The 22,500-nt window shown below is 41.0% G+C and overlaps 1 protein-coding gene and 26 non-coding genes across 33 annotated transcripts in view; 26 read left to right on the forward strand and 1 right to left on the reverse strand.

Moving 5' to 3' along the window:
- ano2b (anoctamin 2b) overlaps positions 1-22,500 on the reverse strand; it is a 262,039-nt gene that overhangs the window by 68,857 nt on the left and 170,682 nt on the right. The window lies entirely within an intron of this gene.
- On the forward strand, positions 114-185 carry trnap-agg (transfer RNA proline (anticodon AGG)). Its single transcript has one exon. It is a non-coding gene; the product is annotated as a tRNA-Pro (tRNA).
- On the forward strand, positions 764-835 carry trnap-ugg (transfer RNA proline (anticodon UGG)). Its single transcript has one exon. It is a non-coding gene; the product is annotated as a tRNA-Pro (tRNA).
- trnap-agg (transfer RNA proline (anticodon AGG)) lies at positions 1,414-1,485 on the forward strand. The gene has a single exon. It is a non-coding gene; the product is annotated as a tRNA-Pro (tRNA).
- On the forward strand, positions 2,050-2,121 carry trnap-agg (transfer RNA proline (anticodon AGG)). The gene has a single exon. It is a non-coding gene; the product is annotated as a tRNA-Pro (tRNA).
- On the forward strand, positions 2,700-2,771 carry trnap-cgg (transfer RNA proline (anticodon CGG)). The gene has a single exon. It is a non-coding gene; the product is annotated as a tRNA-Pro (tRNA).
- Positions 3,335-3,406, forward strand: trnap-agg (transfer RNA proline (anticodon AGG)). The gene has a single exon. It is a non-coding gene; the product is annotated as a tRNA-Pro (tRNA).
- On the forward strand, positions 4,621-4,692 carry trnap-agg (transfer RNA proline (anticodon AGG)). The gene has a single exon. It is a non-coding gene; the product is annotated as a tRNA-Pro (tRNA).
- On the forward strand, positions 5,907-5,978 carry trnap-agg (transfer RNA proline (anticodon AGG)). Its single transcript has one exon. It is a non-coding gene; the product is annotated as a tRNA-Pro (tRNA).
- Positions 6,543-6,614, forward strand: trnap-ugg (transfer RNA proline (anticodon UGG)). Its single transcript has one exon. It is a non-coding gene; the product is annotated as a tRNA-Pro (tRNA).
- On the forward strand, positions 7,193-7,264 carry trnap-agg (transfer RNA proline (anticodon AGG)). Its single transcript has one exon. It is a non-coding gene; the product is annotated as a tRNA-Pro (tRNA).
- Positions 7,843-7,914, forward strand: trnap-ugg (transfer RNA proline (anticodon UGG)). Its single transcript has one exon. It is a non-coding gene; the product is annotated as a tRNA-Pro (tRNA).
- trnap-agg (transfer RNA proline (anticodon AGG)) lies at positions 8,493-8,564 on the forward strand. Its single transcript has one exon. It is a non-coding gene; the product is annotated as a tRNA-Pro (tRNA).
- On the forward strand, positions 9,128-9,199 carry trnap-ugg (transfer RNA proline (anticodon UGG)). Its single transcript has one exon. It is a non-coding gene; the product is annotated as a tRNA-Pro (tRNA).
- On the forward strand, positions 9,778-9,849 carry trnap-agg (transfer RNA proline (anticodon AGG)). Its single transcript has one exon. It is a non-coding gene; the product is annotated as a tRNA-Pro (tRNA).
- Positions 10,428-10,499, forward strand: trnap-ugg (transfer RNA proline (anticodon UGG)). Its single transcript has one exon. It is a non-coding gene; the product is annotated as a tRNA-Pro (tRNA).
- On the forward strand, positions 11,063-11,134 carry trnap-ugg (transfer RNA proline (anticodon UGG)). The gene has a single exon. It is a non-coding gene; the product is annotated as a tRNA-Pro (tRNA).
- Positions 13,325-13,396, forward strand: trnap-cgg (transfer RNA proline (anticodon CGG)). Its single transcript has one exon. It is a non-coding gene; the product is annotated as a tRNA-Pro (tRNA).
- trnap-ugg (transfer RNA proline (anticodon UGG)) lies at positions 13,959-14,030 on the forward strand. The gene has a single exon. It is a non-coding gene; the product is annotated as a tRNA-Pro (tRNA).
- On the forward strand, positions 14,609-14,680 carry trnap-ugg (transfer RNA proline (anticodon UGG)). The gene has a single exon. It is a non-coding gene; the product is annotated as a tRNA-Pro (tRNA).
- trnap-agg (transfer RNA proline (anticodon AGG)) lies at positions 15,259-15,330 on the forward strand. The gene has a single exon. It is a non-coding gene; the product is annotated as a tRNA-Pro (tRNA).
- trnap-agg (transfer RNA proline (anticodon AGG)) lies at positions 15,894-15,965 on the forward strand. The gene has a single exon. It is a non-coding gene; the product is annotated as a tRNA-Pro (tRNA).
- On the forward strand, positions 17,190-17,261 carry trnap-agg (transfer RNA proline (anticodon AGG)). The gene has a single exon. It is a non-coding gene; the product is annotated as a tRNA-Pro (tRNA).
- Positions 18,486-18,557, forward strand: trnap-agg (transfer RNA proline (anticodon AGG)). The gene has a single exon. It is a non-coding gene; the product is annotated as a tRNA-Pro (tRNA).
- On the forward strand, positions 20,430-20,501 carry trnap-agg (transfer RNA proline (anticodon AGG)). The gene has a single exon. It is a non-coding gene; the product is annotated as a tRNA-Pro (tRNA).
- On the forward strand, positions 21,080-21,151 carry trnap-agg (transfer RNA proline (anticodon AGG)). Its single transcript has one exon. It is a non-coding gene; the product is annotated as a tRNA-Pro (tRNA).
- trnap-agg (transfer RNA proline (anticodon AGG)) lies at positions 21,729-21,800 on the forward strand. The gene has a single exon. It is a non-coding gene; the product is annotated as a tRNA-Pro (tRNA).

A 22,500-nucleotide genomic window follows, 5' to 3' on the forward strand; every position in this document is an offset into this window, starting at 1 on the left:
ACCATAAATGGTTCAATAATGGGTATTGAAAATAAAGTTATAGTCTTCTCTTGAATCACATGGCATAAATAGCATTTTGCTTGGCAAAAATCTTGTAAAATGCTTCAACGTGAGGCTCGTTGGTCTAGGGGTATGATTCTCGCTTAGGGTGCGAGAGGTCCCGGGTTCAAATCCCGGACGAGCCCTTTAAAAAACGCTTGTGCTTTATTTCTATATTCAAAAACAAAGGAAACCTTCAGTCTGTTCATTGGATCTAAGTAAGGTAAACAGTACATGACACCTTAACTACCTAGCCTTTGTACCACTGCTTGCTTATGCAAATTCACACCAAAACTTGAGCCAGATGGGCTAAAGCAGCCCAACACCACACCATGTGCCAATCACATCAATTATGAACAAAAGAACTCTAAAACTGACTCACCAAATTGGATAATAAAAAAATTAGAAAACCGCTTCCTGTTCTGATTTAGGATTTCTGCTGTGACCTTCAGATGGGAGGGTCAGATTTTGCCCTTTTTACCAGATTAAATCATGGTTCTATCTTTCTTGTACCAATGATTAAGGCTAAAGTTTGTGAGCTTTCCACTCCTTCTTTGGCTCATGTGGTTACTGGAGTCTATCCCGGCCACTTTTGGGCAAAGGCAAGGTAAACCATAAATGGTTCAATAATGGGTATTGAAAATAAAGTTATAGTCTTCTCTTGAATCACATGGCATAAATAGCATTTTGCTTGGCAAAAATCTTGTAAAATGCTTCAACGTGAGGCTCATTGGTCTAGGGGTATGATTCTCGCTTTGGGTGCGAGAGGTCCCGGGTTCAAATCCCGGACGAGCCCGTTAAAAAACGCTTGTGCTTTATTTCTATCTTCAAAAACAAAGGAAACCTTCAGTCTGTTCATTGGATCTAAGTAAGGTAAACAGTACATGACACCTTAACTACCTAGCCTTTGTACCACTGCTTGCTTATGCAAATTCACACCAAAACTGGGACCAGATGGGCTATAGTAGCCTGAACACCACACCAGGTGCTAATCCTTTTAATTAAGGACAAAAGAACTCTAAAACTGACTCACAAAATTGGATAATAACAGTTTAGAAAACCGCTTCCTGCTCTGATTTAGGATTTCTGCTGTGACCTTCAGATGGGAGGGTCAGATTTTGCCCTTTTTACCAGATTAAATCATGGTTCTATCTTTCTTGTACCAATGATTAAGGCTAAAGTTTGTGAGCCTTCTACTCCTTTTTGGGCTCATGTGGTTACTGGAGTCTATCCCGGCCACTTTTGGGCAATGGCAAGGTAAACCATAAATGGTTCAATAATGGGCATTGAAAATAAAGTTATAGTCTTCTCTTGAATCACATGGCATAAATAGCATTTTGCTTGGCAAAAATCTTGCAAAATCCTTCAACGTGAGGCTCGTTGGTCTAGGGGTATGATTCTCGCTTAGGGTGCGAGAGGTCCCGGGTTCAAATCCCAGACGAGCCCTTGAATGTAGTGTATTTCTTCTGTCTTTAAAACAACAGAAGCAATCAGTCTGTTCATTGAGCATAGGTAATAAAAAAAGCATGACACTTTCACTAATTGCATCCACTGCTTCCTTATGCAAATTCACACCAAAACTTGAGCCAGATGGGCTAAAGCAGCCCAACACCACACCAGGTGCCAATCACATCAATTATGAACAACAGATTTCTGAAACTGACTCACCCAAATTGGATAATAAAAGTTCAGAAAACCGCTTCCTGCTCTGATTTAGGATTTTTGCTGTGACCTTCAGATGGGAGGGTCAGATTTTGCCCTTTTTACCAGATTAAATCATGGTTCTATCTTTCTTGTACCAATGATTAAGGCTAAAGTTTGTGAGCCTTCCACTCCTTTTTGGGCTCATGTGGTTACTGGAGTCTATCCCGGCCACTTTTGGGCAAAGGCAAGGTAAACCATAAATGGTTCAATAATGGGTATTGAAAATAAAGTTAAAGTCTTCTCTTGAATCACATGGCATAAATAGCATTTTGCTTGGCAAAAATCTTGTAAAATTCTTCAACGTGAGGCTCGTTGGTCTAGGGGTATGATTCTCGCTTAGGGTGTGAGAGGTCCCGGGTTCAAATCCCGGACGAGCCCGTTAAAAAAAGCTTGTGCTTTATTTCTATCTTCAAAAACAAAGGAAACCTTCAGTCTGATCATTGGATCTAAGTAAGGTAAACAGTATATGACACTTTAACTACCTAGCCTTTGTACCACTGCTTGATTATGTAAATTCACACCAAAACTGGGGCCAGATGGGCTATAGTAGCCTGAACACCACACCAGGTGCTAATCCTTTCAATTAAGGACAAAAGAACTCTAAAACTGACTCACCAAATTGGATAATAAAAGATTAGAAAACCGCTTCCTGCTCTGATTTAGGATTTCTGCTGTGACCTTCAGATGGGAGGGTCAGATTTTGCCCTTTTTACCAGATTAAATCATGGTTCTATCTTTCTTGTACCAATGATTAAGGCTAAAGTGTGTGAGCCTTCCACTCCTTTTTGGGCTCATGTGGTTACTGGAGTCTATCCCGGCCACTTTTGGGCAAAGGCAAGGTAAACCATAAATAGTTCAATAATGGGTATTGAAAAAAAAGTTATAGTCTTCTCTTGAATCACATGGCATAAATAGCATTTTGCTTGGCAAAAATCTTGTAAAATGCTTCAACGTGAGGCTCGTTGGTCTAGGGGTATGATTCTCGCTTCGGGTGCGAGAGGTCCCGGGTTCAAATCCCGGACGAGCCCTTGAATGTAGTGTATTTCTTCTGTCTTTAAAACAACAGAAGCAATCAGTCTGTTCATTGAGCATAGGTAATAAAAAAAGCATGACACTTTCACTTATTGCATCCACTGCTTCCTTATGCAAATTCACACCAAAACTTGAGCCAGATGGGCTAAAGCAGCCCAACACCACACCAGGTGCCAATCACATCAATTATGAACAACAGATCTCTGAAACTGACTCACCAAATTGGATAATAAAAGATTAGAAAACCGCTTCCTGCTCTGATTTAGGATTTCTGCTGTGACCTTCAGATGGGAGGGTCAAATTTTGCCCTTTTTACCAGATTAAATCATGGTTCTATCTTTCTTGTACCAATGATTAAGGCTAAAGTGTGTGAGCCTTCCACTCCTTTTTGGGCTCATGTGGTTACTGGAGTCTATCCCGGCCACTTTTGGGCAAAGGCAAGGTAAACCATAAATGGTTCAATAATGGGTATTGAAAATAAAGTTATAGTCTTCTCTTGAATCACATGGCATAAATAGCATTTTGCTTGGCAAAAATCTTGCAAAATGCTTCAACGTGAGGCTCGTTGGTCTAGGGGTATGATTCTCGCTTAGGGTGCGAGAGGTCCCGGGTTCAAATCCCGGACGAGCCCGTTAAAAAAAGCTTGTGCTTTATTTCTATCTTCAAAAACAAAGGAAACCTTCAGTCTGATCATTGGATCTAAGTAAGGTAAACAGTACATGACACCTTAACTACCTAGCCTTTGTACCACTGCTTGATTATGTAAATTCACACCAAAACTGGGGCCAGATGGGCTATAGTAGCCTGAACACCACACCAGGTGCTAATCCTTTCAATTAAGGACAAAAGAACTCTAAAACTGACTCACCAAATTGGATAATAAAAGATTAGAAAACCGCTTCCTGCTCTGATTTAGGATTTCTGCTGTGACCTTCAGATGGGAGGGTCAGATTTTGCCCTTTTTACCAGATTAAATCATGGTTCTATCTTTCTTGTACCAATGATTAAGGCTAAAGTGTGTGAGCCTTCTACTCCTTTTTGGGCTCATGTGGTTACTGGAGTCTATCCCGGCCACTTTTGGGCAAAGGTAAGGTAAACCATAAATGGTTCAATAATGGGTGTTGAAAATAAAGTTATAGTCTTCTCTTGAATCACATGGCATAAATAGCATTTTGCTTGGCAAAAATCTTGTAAAATGCTTCAACGTGAGGATCGTTGGTCTAGGGGTATCATTCTCGCTTCGGGTGCGAGAGGTCCCGGGTTCAAATCCCGGACGAGCCCTTGAATGTAGTGTATTTCTTCTGTCTTTAAAACAACAGAAGCAATCAGTCTGTTCATTGAGCATAGGTAATAAAAAATAGCATGACACTTTCACTTATTGCATCCACTGCTTCCTTATGCAAATTCACACCAAAACTTGAGCCAGATGGGCTAAAGCAGCCCAACACCACACCAGGTGCCAATCACATCAATTATGAACAACAGATCTCTGAAACTGACTCACCAAATTGGATAATAAAAGATTAGAAAACCGCTTCCTGCTCTGATTTAGGATTTCTGCTGTGACCTTCAGATGGGAGGGTCAAATTTTGCCCTTTTTACCAGATTAAATCATGGTTCTATCTTTCTTGTACCAATGATTAAGGCTAAAGTTTGTGAGCCTTCCACTCCTTTTTGGGCTCATGTGTTTACTGGAGTCTATCCCGGCCACTTTTGGGCAAAGGCAAGGTAAACCATAAATGGTTCAATAATGGGTATTGAAAATAAAGCAATAGTCTTCTCTTGAATCACATGGCATAAATAGCATTTTGCTTGGCAAAAATCTTGTAAAATGCTTCAACGTGAGGCTCGTTGGTCTAGGGGTATGATTCTCGCTTAGGGTGCGAGATGTCCCGGGTTCAAATCCCGGACGAGCCCTTGAATGTAGTGTATTTCTTCTGTCTTTAAAACAACAGAAGAATTCAGTCTGTTCATTGAGCATAGGTAATAAAAAAAGCACAACACTTTCACTAATTGCATCCACTGCTTCCTTATGCAAATTCACACCAAAACTTGAGCCAGATGGGCTAAAGCAGCCCAACACCACACCAGGTGCCAATCACATCAATTATGAACAACTCATCTCTGAAACTGACTCACCCAAATTGGATAATAAAAGTTCAGAAAACCGCTTCCTGCTCTGATTTAGGATTTTTGCTGTGACCTTCAGATGGGAGGGTCAAATTTTGCCATTTTTACCAGATTAAATCATGGTTCTATCTTTCTTGTACCAATGATTAAGGCTAAAGTTTGTGAGCTTTCCACTCCTTTTTGGGCTCATGTGTTTACTGGAGTCTATCCCGGCCACTTTTGGGCAAAGGCAAGGTAAACCATAAATGGTTCAATAATGGGTATTGAAAATAAAGTTATAGTCTTCTCTTGAATCACATGACATAAATAGCATTTTGCTTGGCAAAAATCTTGTAAAATGCTTCAACGTGAGGATCGTTGGTCAAGGGGTATGATTCTCGCTTAGGGTGCAAGAGGTCCCGGGTTCAAATCCCGGACGAGCCCATTAAAGAACGCTTGTGCTTTATTTCTATCTTCAAAAACAAAGGAAACCTTCAGTCAGTTCATTGGATCTAAGTAAGGTAAACAGTACATGACACCTTAACTACCTAGCCTTTGTACCGCTGCTTGTTTATGTAAATTCACACCAAAACAAGGGCCAGATGGGCTATAGTAGCCAGAACACCACACCAGGTGATAATCCTTTCAATTAAGAACAAAAGAACTCTAAAACTGACTCACCAAATTGGACAATAAAAGTTTAGAAAACCCCTTCCTGCTCTGATTTAGGATTTCTGCTGTGACCTTCAGATTGGAGGGTCAGATTTTGCCCTTTTTACCAGATTAAATCATGGTTCTATCTTTCTTGTACCAATGATTAAGGCTAAAGTTTGTGAGCTTTCCACTCCTTCTTTGGCTCATGTGGTTACTGGAGTCTATCCCGGCCACTTTTGGGCAAAGGCAAGGTAAACCATAAATGGTTCAATAATGGGTATTGAAAATAAAGTTATAGTCTTCTCTTGAATCACATGGCATAAATAGCATTTTGCTTGGCAAAAATCTAACAAAATGCTTCAACGTGAGGCTCATTGGTCTAGGGGTATGATTCTCGCTTAGGGTGCGAGAGGTCCCGGGTTCAAATCCCGGACGAGCCCTTGAATGTAGTTTATTTCTTCTGTCTTTAAAACAACAGAAGCATTCAGTCTGTTCATTGAGCATAGGTAATAAAAAAAGCACGACACTTTCACTAATTGCATCCACTGCTTCCTTATGCAAATTCACACCAAAACTTGAGCCAGATGGGCTAAAGCAGCCCAACACCACACCAGGTGCCAATCACATCAATTATGAACAACAGATTTCTGAAACTGACTCACCCAAATTGGATAATAAAAGTTCAGAAAACCGCTTCCTGCTCTGATTTAGGATTTTTGCTGTGACCTTCAGATGGGAGGGTCAGATTTTGCCCTTTTTACCAGATTAAATCATGGTTCTATCTTTCTTGTACCAATGATTAAGGCTAAAGTTTGTGAGCCTTCCACTCCTTCTTTGGCTCATGTGGTTACTGGAGTCTATCCCGGCCACTTTTGGGCAAAGGCAAGGTAAACCATAAATGGTTCAATAATGGGCATTGAAAATAAAGCAATAGTCTTCTCTTGAATCACATGGCATAAATAGCATTTTGCTTGGTAAAAATCTTGTAAAGTGCTTCAACGTGAGGCTCGTTGGTCTAGGGGTATGATTCTCGCTTTGGGTGCGAGAGGTCCCGGGGTCAAATCCCGGACGAGCCCGTTAAAAAACGCTTGTGCTTTATTTCTATCTTCAAAAACAAAGGAAACCTTCAGTCTGTTAATTGGATCTAAGTAAGGTAAACAGTACATGACACCTTAACTACCTAGCCTTTGTACCACTGCTTGCTTATGCAAATTCACACCAAAACTTGAGCCAGATGGGCTAAAGCAGCCCAACACCACACCAGGTGCCAATCACATCAATTATGAACAACAGATCTCTAACAACTGACTCACCAAATTGGATAATAAAAGATTAGAAAACCGCTTCCTCCTCTGATTTAGGATTTCTGCTGTCACCTTCAGATGGGAGGGTCAGATTTTGCCCTTTTTACCAGATTAAATCATGGTTCTATCTTTCTTGTACCAATGATTAAGGCTAAAGTTTGTGAGCCTTCCACTCCTTTTTGGGCTCATGTGGTTACTGGAGTCTATCCCGGCCACTTTTGGGCAATGGCAAGGTAAACCATAAATGGTTCAATAATGGGTATTGAAAATAAAGTTATAGTCTTCTCTTGAATCACATGGCATAAATAGCATTTTGCTTGGCAAAAATCTTGTAAAATGCTTCAACGTGAGGCTCGTTGGTCTAGGGGTATGATTCTCGCTTAGGGTGCGAGAGGTCCCGGGTTCAAATCCCGGACGAGCCCGTTAAAAAACACCTGTGCTTTATTTCTATCTTCAAAAACAAAGGAAACCTTTAGTCTGTTCATTGGATCTAAGTAAGGTAAACAGTACATGACACCTTAACTACCTAGCCTTTGTACCACTGCTTGCTTATGCAAATTCACACCAAAACTGGGACCAGATGGGCTATAGTAGCCTGAACACCACACCAGGTGCTAATCCTTTTAATTAAGGACAAAAGAACTCTAAAACTGACTCACAAAATTGGATAATAAAAGATTAGAAAACCGCTTCCTGCTCTGATTTAGGATTTCTGCTGTCACCTTCTGATGGGAGGGTCAGATTTTGCCCTTTTTACCAGATTAAATCATGGTTCTATCTTTCTTGTACCAATGATTAAGGCTAAAGTTTGTGAGCTTTCCACTCCTTCTTTGGCTCATGTGGTTACTGGAGTCTATCCCGGCCACTTTTGGGCAAAGGCAAGGTAAACCATAAATGGTTCAATAATGGGCATTGAAAATAAAGCAATAGTCTTCTCTTGAATCACATGGCATAAATAGCATTTTGCTTGGCAAAAATCTTGTAAAGTGCTTCAACGTGAGGCTCGTTGGTCTAGGGGTATGATTCTCGCTTTGGGTGCGAGAGGTCCCGGGGTCAAATCCCGGACGAGCCCGTTAAAAAACGCTTGTGCTTTATTTCTATCTTCAAAAACAGAGGAAACCTTCAGTCTGTTCATTGGATCTAAGTAAGGTAAACAGTACATGACACCTTAACTACCTAGCCTTTGTACCACTGCTTGCTTATGCAAATTCACACCAAAACCTGAGCCAGATGGGCTAAAGCAGCCCAACACCACACCAGGTGCCAATCACATCAATTATGAACAACAGATCTCTAACAACTGACTCACCAAATTGGATAATAAAAGATTAGAAAACCGCTTCCTCCTCTGATTTAGGATTTCTGCTGTCACCTTCAGATGGGAGGGTCAGATTTTGCCCTTTTTACCAGATTAAATCATGGTTCTATCTTTCTTGTACCAATGATTAAGGCTAAAGTTTGTGAGCCTTCCACTCCTTTTTGGGCTCATGTGGTTACTGGAGTCTATCCCGGCCACTTTTGGGCAATGGCAAGGTAAACCATAAATGGTTCAATAATGGGCATTGAAAATAAAGTTATAGTCTTCTCTTGAATCACATGGCATAAATAGCATTTTGCTTGGCGAAAATCTTGCAAAATCCTTCAACGTGAGGCTCGTTGGTCTAGGGGTATGATTCTCGCTTAGGGTGCGAGAGGTCCCGGGTTCAAATCCCGGACGAGCCCTAGAATGTAGTGTATTTCTTCTGTCTTTAAAACAACAGAAGCAATCAGTCTGTTCATTGAGCATAGGTAATAAAAAAAGCACGACACTTTCACTAATTGCATCCACTGCTTCCTTATGCAAATTCACACCAAAACTTGAGCCAGATGGGCTAAAGCAGCCCAACACCACACCAGGTGCCAATCACATCAATTATGAACAACAGATCTCTGAAACTGACTCACCAAATTGGATAATAAAAGATTAGAAAACCGCTTCCTGCTCTGATTTAGGATTTCTGCTGTCACCTTCAGATGGGAGGGTCAGATTTTGCCCTTTTTACCAGATTAAATCATGGTTCTATCTTTCTTGTACCAATGATTAAGGCTAAAGTGTGTGAGCCTTCCACTCCTTTTTGGGCTCATGTGTTTACTGGAGTCTATCCTGGCCACTTTTGGGCAAAGGCAAGGTAAACCATAAATGGTTCAATAATGGGTATTGAAAATAGAGCAATAGTCTTCTCTTGAATCACATGGCATAAATAGCATTTTGCTTGGCAAAAATCTTGTAAAATGCTTCAACGTGAGGCTCGTTGGTCTAGGGGTATGATTCTCGCTTTGGGTGCGAGAGGTCCCGGGTTCAAATCCCGGACGAGCCCTTTAAAAAACGCTTGTGCTTTATTTCTATATTCAAAAACAAAGGAAACCTTCAGTCTGTTCATTGGATCTAAGTAAGGTAAACAGTACATGACACCTTAACTACCTAGCCTTTGTACCACTGCTTGCTTATGCAAATTCACACCAAAACTTGAGCCAGATGGGCTAAAGCAGCCCAACACCACACCATGTGCCAATCACATCAATTATGAACAAAAGAACTCTAAAACTGAATCACCAAATTGGATAATAAAAAAATTAGAAAACCGCTTCCTGCTCTGATTTAGTATTTCTGCTGTGACCTTCAGATGGGAGGGTCAGATTTTGCCCTTTTTACCAGATTAAATCATGGTTCTATCTTTCTTGTACCAATGATTAAGGCTAAAGTTTGTGAGCTTTCCACTCCTTCTTTGGCTCATGTGGTTACTGGAGTCTATCCCGGCCACTTTTGGGCAAAGGCAAGGTAAACCATAAATGGTTCAATAATGGGTATTGAAATTAAAGTTATAGTCTTCTCTTGAATCACATGGCATAAATAGCATTTTGCTTGGCAAAAATCTTGCAAAATCCTTCAACGTGAGGCTCGTTGGTCTAGGGGTATGATTCTCGCTTAGGGTGCGAGAGGTCCCGGGTTCAAATCCCGGACGAGCCCGTTAAAAAACGCTTGTGCTTTATTTCTATCTTCAAAAACAAAGGAAACCTTCAGTCTGTTCATTGGATCTAAGTAAGGTAAACAGTACATGACACCTTAACTACCTAGCCTTTGTACCACTGCTTGCTTATGCAAATTCACACCAAAACTTGAGCCAGATGGGCTAAAGCAGCCAAACACCACACCAGGTGCCAATCACATCAATTATGAACAACAGATCTCTGACAACTGACTCACCAAATTGGATAATAAAAGATTAGAAAACCGCTTCCTGCTCTGATTTAGGATTTCTGCTGTGACCTTCAGATGGGAGGGTCAGATTTTGCCATTTTTACCAGATTAAATCATGGTTCTATCTTTCTTGTACCAATGATTAAGGCTAAAGTTTGTGAGCTTTCCACTCCTTCTTTGGTTCATGTGGTTACTGGAGTCTATCCCGGCCACTTTTGGGCAAAGGCAAGGTAAACCATAAATGGTTCAATAATGGGTATTGAAAATAAAGTTATAGTCTTGTCTTGAATCACATGGCATAAATAGCATTTTGCTTGGCAAAAATCTTGTAAAATGCTTCAACGTGAGGCTCGTTGGTCTAGGGGTATGATTCTCGCTTCGGGTGCGAGAGGTCCCGGGTTCAAATCCCGGACGAGCCCTTGAATGTAGTGTATTTCTTCTGTCTTTAAAACAACAGAAGCAATAAGTCTGTTCATTGAGCATAGGTAATAAAAAAAGCATGACACTTTCACTAATTGCATCCACTGCTTCCTTATGCAAATTCACACCAAAACTTGAGCCAGATGGGCTAAAGCAGCCCAACACCACACCAGGTGCCAATCACATCAATTATGAACAACAAATCTCTGAAACTGACTCACCAAATTGGATAATAAAAGATTAGAAAACCCCTTCCTGCTCTGATTTAGGATTTCTGCTGTGACCTTCAGATGGGATGGTCAGATTTTGCCCTTTTTACCAGATTAAATCATGGTTCTATCTTTCTTGTACCAATGATTAAGGCTAAAGTTTGTGAGCCTTCCACTCCTTTTTGGGCTCATGTGTTTACTGGAGTCTATCCTGGCCACTTTTGGGCAAAGGCAAGGTAAACCATAAATGGTTCAATAATGGGTATTGAAAATAGAGCAATAGTCTTCTCTTGAATCACATGGCATAAATAGCATTTTGCTTGGCAAAAATCTTGTAAAATGCTTCAACGTGAGGCTCGTTGGTCTAGGGGTATGATTCTCGCTTTGGGTGCGAGAGGTCCCGGGTTCAAATCCCGGACGAGCCCTTTAAAAAACGCTTGTGCTTTATTTCTATATTCAAAAACAAAGGAAACCTTCAGTCTGTTCATTGGATCTAAGTAAGGTAAACAGTACATGACACCTTAACTACCTAGCCTTTGTACCACTGCTTGCTTATGCAAATTCACACCAAAACTTGAGCCAGATGGGCTAAAGCAGCCAAACACCACACCAGGTGCCAATCACATCAATTATGAACAACAGATCTCTGAAACTGACTCACCAAATTGGATAATAAAAGATTAGAAAACCGCTTCCTGCTCTGATTTAGGATTTCTGCTGTCACCTTCAGATGGGAGAGTCAGATTTTGCCCTTTTTACCAGATTAAATCATGGTTCTATCTTTCTTGTACCAATGATTAAGGCTAAAGTTTGTGAGCTTTCCACTCCTTCTTTGGCTCATGTGGTTACTGGAGTCTATCCCGGCCACTTTTGGGCAAAGGCAAGGTAAACCATAAATGGTTCAATAATGGGCATTGAAAATAAAGTTATAGTCTTCTCTTGAATCACATGGCATAAATAGCATTTTGCTTGGCAAAAATCTTGTAAAATATTTCAACGTGAGGCTCGTTGGTCTAGGGGTATGATTCTCACTTTGGGTGCGAGAGGTCCCGGGTAGGGTTGGGCGATGTCCCCTAATTTGGCCGTTGACGATGTTTGCTGTCAACCATCGGGATGGACGATGACATCGTCGGGGGGGGGGTATTTTTACATTTTTCGTTCTTATATAACTGCTATTCGTTATTTTGCTTTTTTCATTTTATTTCCCAACTAATGGTTAACTAATGGTCCGCGATGATCCAGTATAAACTGAGGGAAGTGACTTTAACAGAAAAAGTAACAAGCAAAATAGAAAAGAAGTAGTCCACTCCCGCACTTAGCGGAGTGGACCGGCGGAGTGCGGATTTACAGCTTTGTGTTTGATGGGAAGGGGGGGGGGGGGGGGGTACATGAGCGGTATGTGTGGGAGATTTAAGACTGCGATCCGTCCCGCAGCTCCAAAGCTAATGTTGTTAGCCCGTGTGTTAGCATACTGCTAATCCTGGCTACGTTCAGAAAAAGCACTGACCACACGGATTAAAATTCAAATGATGAGCTAACAGGTGTTTCATAATAACCGTAACATTATTAAAAGCACGTTTAGAAGATCGTCTCGTATTTTACCGAGCTGACATGTCAATGTATATAGCCGCTCGGCGCTGTTATCGTTTTGAATTGAATTGTTACCTTCAATAAAGTTTGGAAAAAAAGCCGCTCGGCGGAAGTTGTATCCTCTTCCGGTTTTCAAACTGCGCATGTGCGAATACTGCGCGTGTGCGAATGATTTATTCCGACCGAAATTGTGACCTTAGTGAACATTTTTATATTCTGAAAACATTTTTCTGGGCCCATGTACACGGTTGGATTCTAATCCGACCATTGATCCCATCAGGATATTTTGTACATGTAACCGCGGCTTATGGTGTCGACGCGCAACGTGGCGGGGGCGTGGCATCACGATGGTGGTCTCTCCATCGGGATGTCAGTCACCCATCACGATGGACGATGATATCGTCCATCGGCACAACCCTAGTCCCGGGTTCAAATCCCGGACAAGCCCATTAAAGAACGCTTGTGCTTTATTTCTATCTTCAAAAACAAAGGAAACCTTCAGTCTGATCATTGAATCTAAGTAAGGTAAACAGTACATGACACCTTAACTACCTAGCCTTTGTACCACTGCTTGCTTATGCAAATTCACACCAAAACTTGAGCCAGATGGGCTAAAGCAGCCAAACACCACACCAGGTGCCAATCACATCAATTATGAACAACAGATCTCTGAAACTGACTCACCAAATTGGATAATAAAAGATTAGAAAACCGCTTCCTGCTCTGATTTAGGATTTCTGCTGTGACCTTCAGATGGGAGGGTCAGATTTTGCCCTTTTTACCAGATTAAATCATGGTTCTATCTTTCTTGTACCAATGATTAAGGCTAAAGTTTGTGAGCCTTCCACTCCTTTTTGGGCTCATGTGGTTACTGGAGTCTATCCCGGCCACTTTTGGGCAAAGGCAAGGTAAACCATAAATGGTTCAATAATGGGTATTGAAAATAAAGTTATAGTCTTCTCTTGAATCACATGGCATAAATAGCATTTTGCTTGGCAAAAATCTTGTAAAATGCTTCAACGTGAGGCTCGTTGGTCTAGGGGTATGATTCTCGCTTCGGGTGCGAGAGGTCCCGGGTTCAAATCCCGGACGAGCCTTTGAATGTAGTGTATTTCTTCTGTCTTTAAAAACAGAAGCAATCAGTCTGTTCATTGAGCATATGTAATAAAAAAAAGCACGACACTTTCACTAATTGCATCCACTGCTTCCTTATGCAAATTCACACCAAAACTTGAGCCAGATGGGCTAAAGCAGCCCAACACCACACCAGGTGCCAATCACATCAATTATGAACAACAAATCTCTGAAACTGACTCACCAAATTGGATAATAAAAGATTAGAAAACCGCTTCCTGCTCTGATTTAGGATTTCTGCTGTGACCTTCAGATGGGAGGGTCAGATTTTGCCCTTTTTACCAGATTAAATCATGGTTCTATCTTTCTTGTACCAATGATTAAGGCTAAAGTGTGTGAGCCTTCCACTCCTTTTTGGGCTCATGTGGTTACTGGAGTCTATCCCGGCCACTTTTGGGCAAAGGCAAGGTAAACCATAAATGGTTCAATAATGGGTATTGAAAATAAAGTTATAGTCTTCTCTTGAATCACATGGCATAAATAGCATTTTGCTTGGCAAAAATCTTGTAAAATGCTTCAACGTGAGGCTCGTTGGTCTAGGGGTATGATTCTCGCTTTGGGTGCGAGAGGTCCCGGGTTCAAATCCCGGACGAGCCCTTTAAAAAACGCTTGTGCTTTATTTCTATCTTCAAAAACAAAGGAAACCTTCAGTCTGTTCATTGGATCTAAGTAAGGTAAACAGTACATGACACCTTAACTACCTAGCCTTTGTACCACTGCTTGCTTATGCAAATTCAGACCAAAACTTGAGCCAGATGGGCTAAAGCAGCCCAACACCACACCATGTGCCAATCACATCAATTATGAACAAAAGAACTCTAAAACTGACTCACCAAATTGGATAATAAAAAAATTCGAAAACCGCTTCCTGCTCTGATTTAGGATTTCTGCTGTGACCTTCAGATGGGAGGGTCAGATTTTGCCCTTTTTACCAGATTAAATCATGGTTCTATCTTTCTTGTACCAATGATTAAGGCTAAAGTTTGTGAGCTTTCCACTCCTTCTTTGGTTCATGTGGTTACTGGAGTCTATCCCGGCCACTTTTGGGCAAAGGCAAGGTAAACCATAAATGGTTCAATAATGGGTATTGAAAATAAAGTTATAGTCTTGTCTTGAATCACATGGCATAAATAGCATTTTGCTTGGCAAAAATCTTGTAAAATGCTTCAACGTGAGGCTCGTTGGTCTAGGGGTATGATTCTCGCTTTGGGTGCGAGAGGTCCCGGGTTCAAATCCCGGACGAGCCCGTTAAAAAACGCTTGTGCTTTATTTCTATCTTCAAAAACAAAGGAAACCTTCAGTCTGTTCATTGGATCTAAGTAAGGTAAACAGTACATGACACCTTAACTACCTAGCCTTTGTACCACTGCTTGCTTATGAAAATTCACACCAAAACTGGGACCAGGTGGGCTATAGTAGCCTGAACACGACACCAGGTGCTAATCCTTTTAATTAAGGACAAAAGAACTCTAAAACTGACTCACAAAATTGGATAATAACAGTTTAGAAAACCGCTTCCTGCTCTGATTTAGGATTTTTGCTGTGACCTTCAGATGGGAGGGTCAGATTTTGCCCTTTTTACCAGATTAAATCATGGTTCTATCTTTCTTGTACCAATGATTAAGGCTAAAGTGTGTGAGCCTTCCACTCCTTTTTGGGCTCATGTGGTTACTGGAGTCTATCCCGGCCACTTTTGGGCAAAGGCAAGGTAAACCATAAATGGTTCAATAATGGGTATTGAAAATAAAGTTATAGTCTTCTCTTGAATCACATGGCATAAATAGCATTTTGCTTGGCAAAAATCTTGTAAAATGCTTCAACGTGAGGCTCGTTGGTCTAGGGGTATGATTCTCGCTTCGGGTGCGAGAGGTCCCGGGTTCAAATCCCGGACGAGCCCTTGAATGTAGTGTATTTCTTCTTTCTTTAAAACAACAGAAGCAATCAGTCTGTTCATTGAGCATAGGTAATAAAAAAAGCACGACACTTTCACTAATTGCATCCACTGCTTCCTTATGCAAATTCACACCAAAACTTGAGCCAGATGGGCTAAAGCAGCCCAACACCACACCAGGTGCCAATCACATCAATTATGAACAACAGATCTCTGAAACTGACTCACCAAATTGGATAATAAAAGATTAGAAAACCGCTTCCTGCTCTGATTTAGGATTTCTGCTGTCACCTTCAGATGGGAGGGTCAGATTTTGCCATTTTTACCAGATTAAATCATGGTTCTATCTTTCTTGTACCAATGATTAAGGCTAAAGTTTGTGAGCCTTCCACTCCTTTTTGGGCTCATGTGGTTACTGGAGTCTATCCCGGCCACTTTTGGGCAAAGGCAAGGTAAACCATAAATGGTTAAATAATGGGTATTGAAAATAAAGTTATAGTCTTCTCTTGAATGACATGGCATAAATAGCATTTTGCTTGGCAAAAATCTTGTAAAATGCTTCAACGTGAGGCTCGTTGGTCTAGGGGTATGATTCTCGCTTTGGGTGCGAGAGGTCCCGGGTTCAAATCCCGGACAAGCCCGTTAAAAAACGCTTGTGCTTTATTTCTATCTTCAAAAACAAAGGAAACCTTCAGTCTGTTCATTGGATCTAAGTAAGGTAAACAGTACATGACACCTTAACTACCTAGCCTTTGTACCACTGCTTGCTTATGCAAATTCACACCAAAACTTGAGCCAGATGGGCTAAAGCAGCCCAACACCACACCAGGTGCCAATCACATCAATTATGAACAACAGATCTCTAACAACTGACTCACCAAATTGGATAATAAAAGATTAGAAAACCGCTTCCTCCTCTGATTTAGGATTTCTGCTGTCACCTTCAGATGGGAGGGTCAGATTTTGCCCTTTTTACCAGATTAAATCATGGTTCTATCTTTCTTGTACCAATGATTAAGGCTAAAGTTTGTGAGCCTTCCACTCCTTTTTGGGCTCATGTGTTTACTGGAGTCTATCCCGGCCACTTTTGGGCAAGGCAAGGTAAACCATAAATGGTTCAATAATGGGTATTGAAAATAAAGTTATAGTCTTCTCTTGAATCACATGGCATAAATAGCATTTTGCTTGGCAAAAATCTTGTAAAATGCTTCAACATGAGGCTTGTTGGTCTAGGGGTATGATTCTCGCTTAGGGTGCGAGAGGTCCCGGGTTCAAATCCCGGACGAAAATTAAAAAAAGCTTGTGCTTTATTTCTATCTTCAAAAACAAAGGAAACCTTCAGTCTGTTCATTGGATCTAAGTAAGGTAAACAGTACATGACACCTTAACTACCTAGCCTTTGTACCACTGCTTGCTTATGCAAATTCACACCAAAACTTGAGCCAGATGGGCTAAAGCAGCCCAACACCACACCAGGTGCCAATCACATCAATTATGAACAACAGATCTCTGAAACTGACTCACCAAATTGGATAATAAAAGATTAGAAAACCGCTTCCTGCTCTGATTTAAGATTTCTGCTGTCACCTTCAGATGGGAGGGTCAGATTTTGCCCTTTTTACCAGATTAAATCATGGTTCTATCTTTCTTGTACCAATGATTAAGGCTAAAGTTTGTGAGCCTTCCACTCCTTTTTGGGCTCATGTGGTTACTGGAGTCTATCCCGGCCACTTTTTGGCAAAGGCAAGGTAAACCATAAATGGTTAAATAATGGGTATTGAAAATAAAGTTATAGTCTTCTCTTGAATCACATGGCATAAATAGCATTTTGCTTGGCAAAAATCTTGTAAAATGCTTCAACGTGAGGCTCGTTGGTCTAGGGGTATGATTCTCGCTTTGGGTGCGAGAGGTCCCGGGTTCAAATCCCGGACGAGCCCGTTAAAAAACGCTTGTGCTTTATTTCTATATTCAAAAACAAAGGAAACCTTCAGTCTGTTCATTGGATCTAAGTAAGGTAAACAGTACATGACACCTTAACTACCTAGCCTTTGTACCACTGCTTGCTTTGGCAAATTCACACCAAAACTTGAGCCAGATGGGCTAAAGCAGCCCAACACCACACCAGGTGCCAATCACATCAATTATGAACAACAGATCTCTGAAACTGACTCACCAAATTGGATAATAAAAGTTTAGAAAACCGCTTCCTGCTCTGATTTAGGATTTCTGCTGTGACCTTCAGATGGGAAGGTCAGATTTTGCCCTTTTTACCAGATTAAATCATGGTTCTATCTTTCTTGTACCAATGATTAAGGCTAAAGTGTGTGAGCCTTCCACTCCTTTTTGGGCTCATGTGGTTACTGGAGTCTATCCCGGCCACTTTTGGGCAAAGGCAAGGTAAACCATAAATGGTTCAATAATGGGTATTGAAAATAAAGTTATAGTCTTCTCTTGAATCACATGGCATAAATAGCATTTTGCTTGGCAAAAATCTTGTAAAATGCTTCAACGTGAGGCTTGTTGGTCTAGGGGTATGATTCTCGCTTAGGGTGCGAGAGGTCCTGGGTTCAAATCCCGGACGAAAATTAAAAAAAGCTTGTGCTTTATTTCTATCTTCAAAAACAAAGGAAACCTTCAGTCTGTTCATTGGATCTAAGTAAGGTAAACAGTACATGACACCTTAACTACCTAGCCTTTGTACCACTGCTTGCTTATGCAAATTCACACCAAAACTTGAGCCAGATGGGCTAAAGCAGCCCAACACCACACCAGGTGCCAATCACATCAATTATGAACAACAGATCTCTGAAACTGACTCACCAAATTGGATAATAAAAGTTTAGAAAACCGCTTCCTGCTCTGATTTAGGATTTCTGCTGTGACCTTCAGATGGGAGGGTCAGATTTTGCCATTTTTACCAGATTAAATCATGGTTCTATCTTTCTTGTACCAATGATTAAGGCTAAAGTTTGTGAGCCTTCCACTCCTTTTTGGGCTCATGTGGTTACTGGAGTCTATCCCGGCCACTTTTTGGCAAAGGCAAGGTAAACCATAAATGGTTAAATAATGGGTATTGAAAATAAAGTTATAGTCTTCTCTTGAATCACATGGCATAAATAGCATTTTGCTTGGCAAAAATCTTGTAAAATGCTTCAACGTGAGGCTCGTTGGTCTAGGGGTATGATTCTCGCTTTGGGTGCGAGAGGTCCCGGGTTCAAATCCCGGACGAGCCCGTTAAAAAACGCTTGTGCTTTATTTCTATATTCAAAAACAAAGGAAACTTTCAGTCTGTTCATTGGATCTAAGTAAGGTAAACAGTACATGACACCTTAACTACCTAGCCTTTGTACCACTGCTTGCTTATGCAAATTCACACCAAAACTTGAGCCAGATGGGCTAAAGCAGCCCAACACCACACCAGGTGCCAATCACATCAATTATGAACAACAGATCTCTAACAACTGACTCACCAAATTGGATAATAAAAGATTAGAAAACCGCTTCCTCCTCTGATTTAGGATTTCTGCTGTCACCTTCAGATGGGAGGGTCAGATTTTGCCCTTTTTACCAGATTAAATCATGGTTCTATCTTTCTTGTACCAATGATTAAGGCTAAAGTTTGTGAGCTTTCCACTCCTTTTTGGGCTCATGTGTTTACTGGAGTCTATCCCGGCCACTTTTGGGCAAAGGCAAGGTAAACCATAAATGGTTCAATAATGGGTATTGAAAATAAAGTTATAGTCTTCTCTTGAATCACATGGCATAAATAGCATTTTGCTTGGCAAAAATCTTGTAAAATGCTTCAACGTGAGGCTTGTTGGTCTAGGGGTATGATTCTCGCTTAGGGTGCGAGAGGTCCTGGGTTCAAATCCCGGACGAAAATTAAAAAAAGCTTGTGCTTTATTTCTATCTTCAAAAACAAAGGAAACCTTCAGTCTGTTCATTGGATCTAAGTAAGGTAAACAGTACATGACACCTTAACTACCTAGCCTTTGTACCACTGCTTGCTTATGCAAATTCACACCAAAACTTGAGCCAGATGGGCTAAAGCAGCCCAACACCACACCAGGTGCCAATCACATCAATTATGAACAACAGATCTCTGAAACTGACTCACCAAATTGGATAATAAAAGTTCAGAAAACCGCTTCCTGCTCTGATTTAGGATTTCTGCTGTCACCTTCAGATGGGAGGGTCAGATTTTGCCCTTTTTACCAGATTAAATCATGGTTCTATCTTTCTTGTACCAATGATTAAGGCTAAAGTTTGTGAGCTTTCCACTCCTTTTTGGGCTCATGTGTTTACTGGAGTCTATCCCGGCCACTTTTGGGCAAAGGCAAGGTAAACCATAAATGGTTCAATAATGGGTATTGAAAATAAAGTTATAGTCTTCTCTTGAATCACATGGCATAAATAGCATTTTGCTTGGCAAAAATCTTGTAAAATGCTTCAACGTGAGGCTTGTTGGTCTAGGGGTATGATTCTCGCTTAGGGTGCGAGAGGTCCTGGGTTCAAATCCCGGACGAAAATTAAAAAAAGCTTGTGCTTTATTTCTATCTTCAAAAACAAAGGAAACCTTCAGTCTGTTCATTGGATCTAAGTAAGGTAAACAGTACATGACACCTTAACTACCTAGCCTTTGTACCACTGCTTGCTTATGCAAATTCACACCAAAACTTGAGCCAGATGGGCTAAAGCAGCCCAACACCACACCAGGTGCCAATCACATCAATTATGAACAACAGATCTCTGAAACTGACTCACCAAATTGGATAATAAAAGTTTAGAAAACCGCTTCCTGCTCTGATTTAGGATTTCTGCTGTGACCTTCAGATGGGAGGGTCAGATTTTGCCATTTTTACCAGATTAAATCATGGTTCTATCTTTCTTGTACCAATGATTAAGGCTAAAGTTTGTGAGCCTTCCACTCCTTTTTGGGCTCATGTGGTTACTGGAGTCTATCCCGGCCACTTTTTGGCAAAGGCAAGGTAAACCATAAATGGTTAAATAATGGGTATTGAAAATAAAGTTATAGTCTTCTCTTGAATCACATGGCATAAATAGCATTTTGCTTGGCAAAAATCTTGTAAAATGCTTCAACGTGAGGCTCGTTGGTCTAGGGGTATGATTCTCGCTTTGGGTGCGAGAGGTCCCGGGTTCAAATCCCGGACGAGCCCGTTAAAAAACGCTTGTGCTTTATTTCTATATTCAAAAACAAAGGAAACTTTCAGTCTGTTCATTGGATCTAAGTAAGGTAAACAGTACATGACACCTTAACTACCTAGCCTTTGTACCACTGCTTGCTTATGCAAATTCACACCAAAACTTGAGCCAGATGGGCTAAAGCAGCCCAACACCACACCAGGTGCCAATCACATCAATTATGAACAACAGATCTCTAACAACTGACTCACCAAATTGGATAATAAAAGATTAGAAAACCGCTTCCTCCTCTGATTTAGGATTTCTGCTGTCACCTTCAGATGGGAGGGTCAGATTTTGCCCTTTTTACCAGATTAAATCATGGTTCTATCTTTCTTGTACCAATGATTAAGGCTAAAGTTTGTGAGCTTTCCACTCCTTCTTTGGCTCATGTGGTTACTGGAGTCTATCCCGGCCACTTTTGGGCAAAGGCAAGGTAAACCATAAATGGTTCAATAATGGGTATTGAAAATAAAGTTATAGTCTTCTCTTGAATCACATGGCATAAATAGCATTTTGCTTGGCAAAAATCTTGCAAAACCCTTCAACGTGAGGCTCGTTGGTCTAGGGGTATGATTCTCGCTTAGGGTGCGAGAGGTCCCGGGTTCAAATCCCGGACGAGCCCGTTAAAAAACGCTTGTGCTTTATTTCTATATTCAAAAACAAAGGAAACCTTCAGTCTGTTCATTGGATCTAAGTAAGGTAAACAGTACATGACACCTTAACTACCTAGCCTTTGTACCACTGCTTGCTTAGGCAAATTCACACCAAAACTTGAGCCAGATGGGCTAAAGCAGCCCAACACCACACCAGGTGCCAATCACATCAATTATGAACAACAGATCTCTGAAACTGACTCACCAAATTGGATAATAAAAGTTTAGAAAACCGCTTCCTGCTCTGATTTAGGATTTCTGCTGTGACCTTCAGATGGGAAGGTCAGATTTTGCCCTTTTTACCAGATTAAATCATGGTTCTATCTTTCTTGTACCAATGATTAAGGCTAAAGTGTGTGAGCCTTCCACTCCTTTTTGGGCTCATGTGGTTACTGGAGTCTATCCCGGCCACTTTTGGGCAAAGGCAAGGTAAACCATAAATGGTTCAATAATGGGTATTGAAAATAAAGTTATAGTCTTCTCTTGAATCACATGGCATAAATAGCATTTTGCTTGGCAAAAATCTTGTAAAATGCTTCAACGTGAGGCTCGTTGGTCTAGGGGTATGATTCTCGCTTCGGGTGCAAGAGGTCCCAGGTTCAAATCCCGGACGAGCCCTTGAATGTAGTGTATTTCTTCTGTCTTTAAAACAACAGAAGCAATCAGTCTGTTCATTGAGCATAGGTAATAAAAAAAGCATGACACTTTCACTAATTGCATCCACTGCTTCCTTATGCAAATTCACACCAAAACTTGAGCCAGATGGGCTAAAGCAGCCCAACACCACACCAGGTGCCAATCACATCAATTATGAACAACAGATCTCTGAAACTGACTCACCAAATTGGATAATAAAAGTTCAGAAAACCGCTTCCTGCTCTGATTTAGGATTTCTGCTGTCACCTTCAGATGGGAGGGTCAGATTTTGCCCTTTTTACCAGATTAAATCATGGTTCTATCTTTCTTGTACCAATGATTAAGGCTAAAGTTTGTGAGCTTTCCACTCCTTTTTGGGCTCATGTGTTTACTGGAGTCTATCCCGGCCACTTTTGGGCAAAGGCAAGGTAAACCATAAATGGTTCAATAATGGGTATTGAAAATAAAGTTATAGTCTTCTCTTGAATCACATGGCATAAATAGCATTTTGCTTGGCAAAAATCTTGTAAAATGCTTCAACGTGAGGCTTGTTGGTCTAGGGGTATGATTCTCGCTTAGGGTGCGAGAGGTCCTGGGTTCAAATCCCGGACGAAAATTAAAAAAAGCTTGTGCTTTATTTCAATCTTCAAAAACAAAGGAAACCTTCAGTCTAATCATTGGA

The sequence above is a fragment of the Oryzias latipes genome, chromosome 23, assembly GCF_053564925.1.
Source record: "Oryzias latipes strain Hd-rR chromosome 23, Olatipes_Hd-rR_3.1".
NCBI lineage: Eukaryota > Metazoa > Chordata > Actinopteri > Beloniformes > Adrianichthyidae > Oryzias > Oryzias latipes.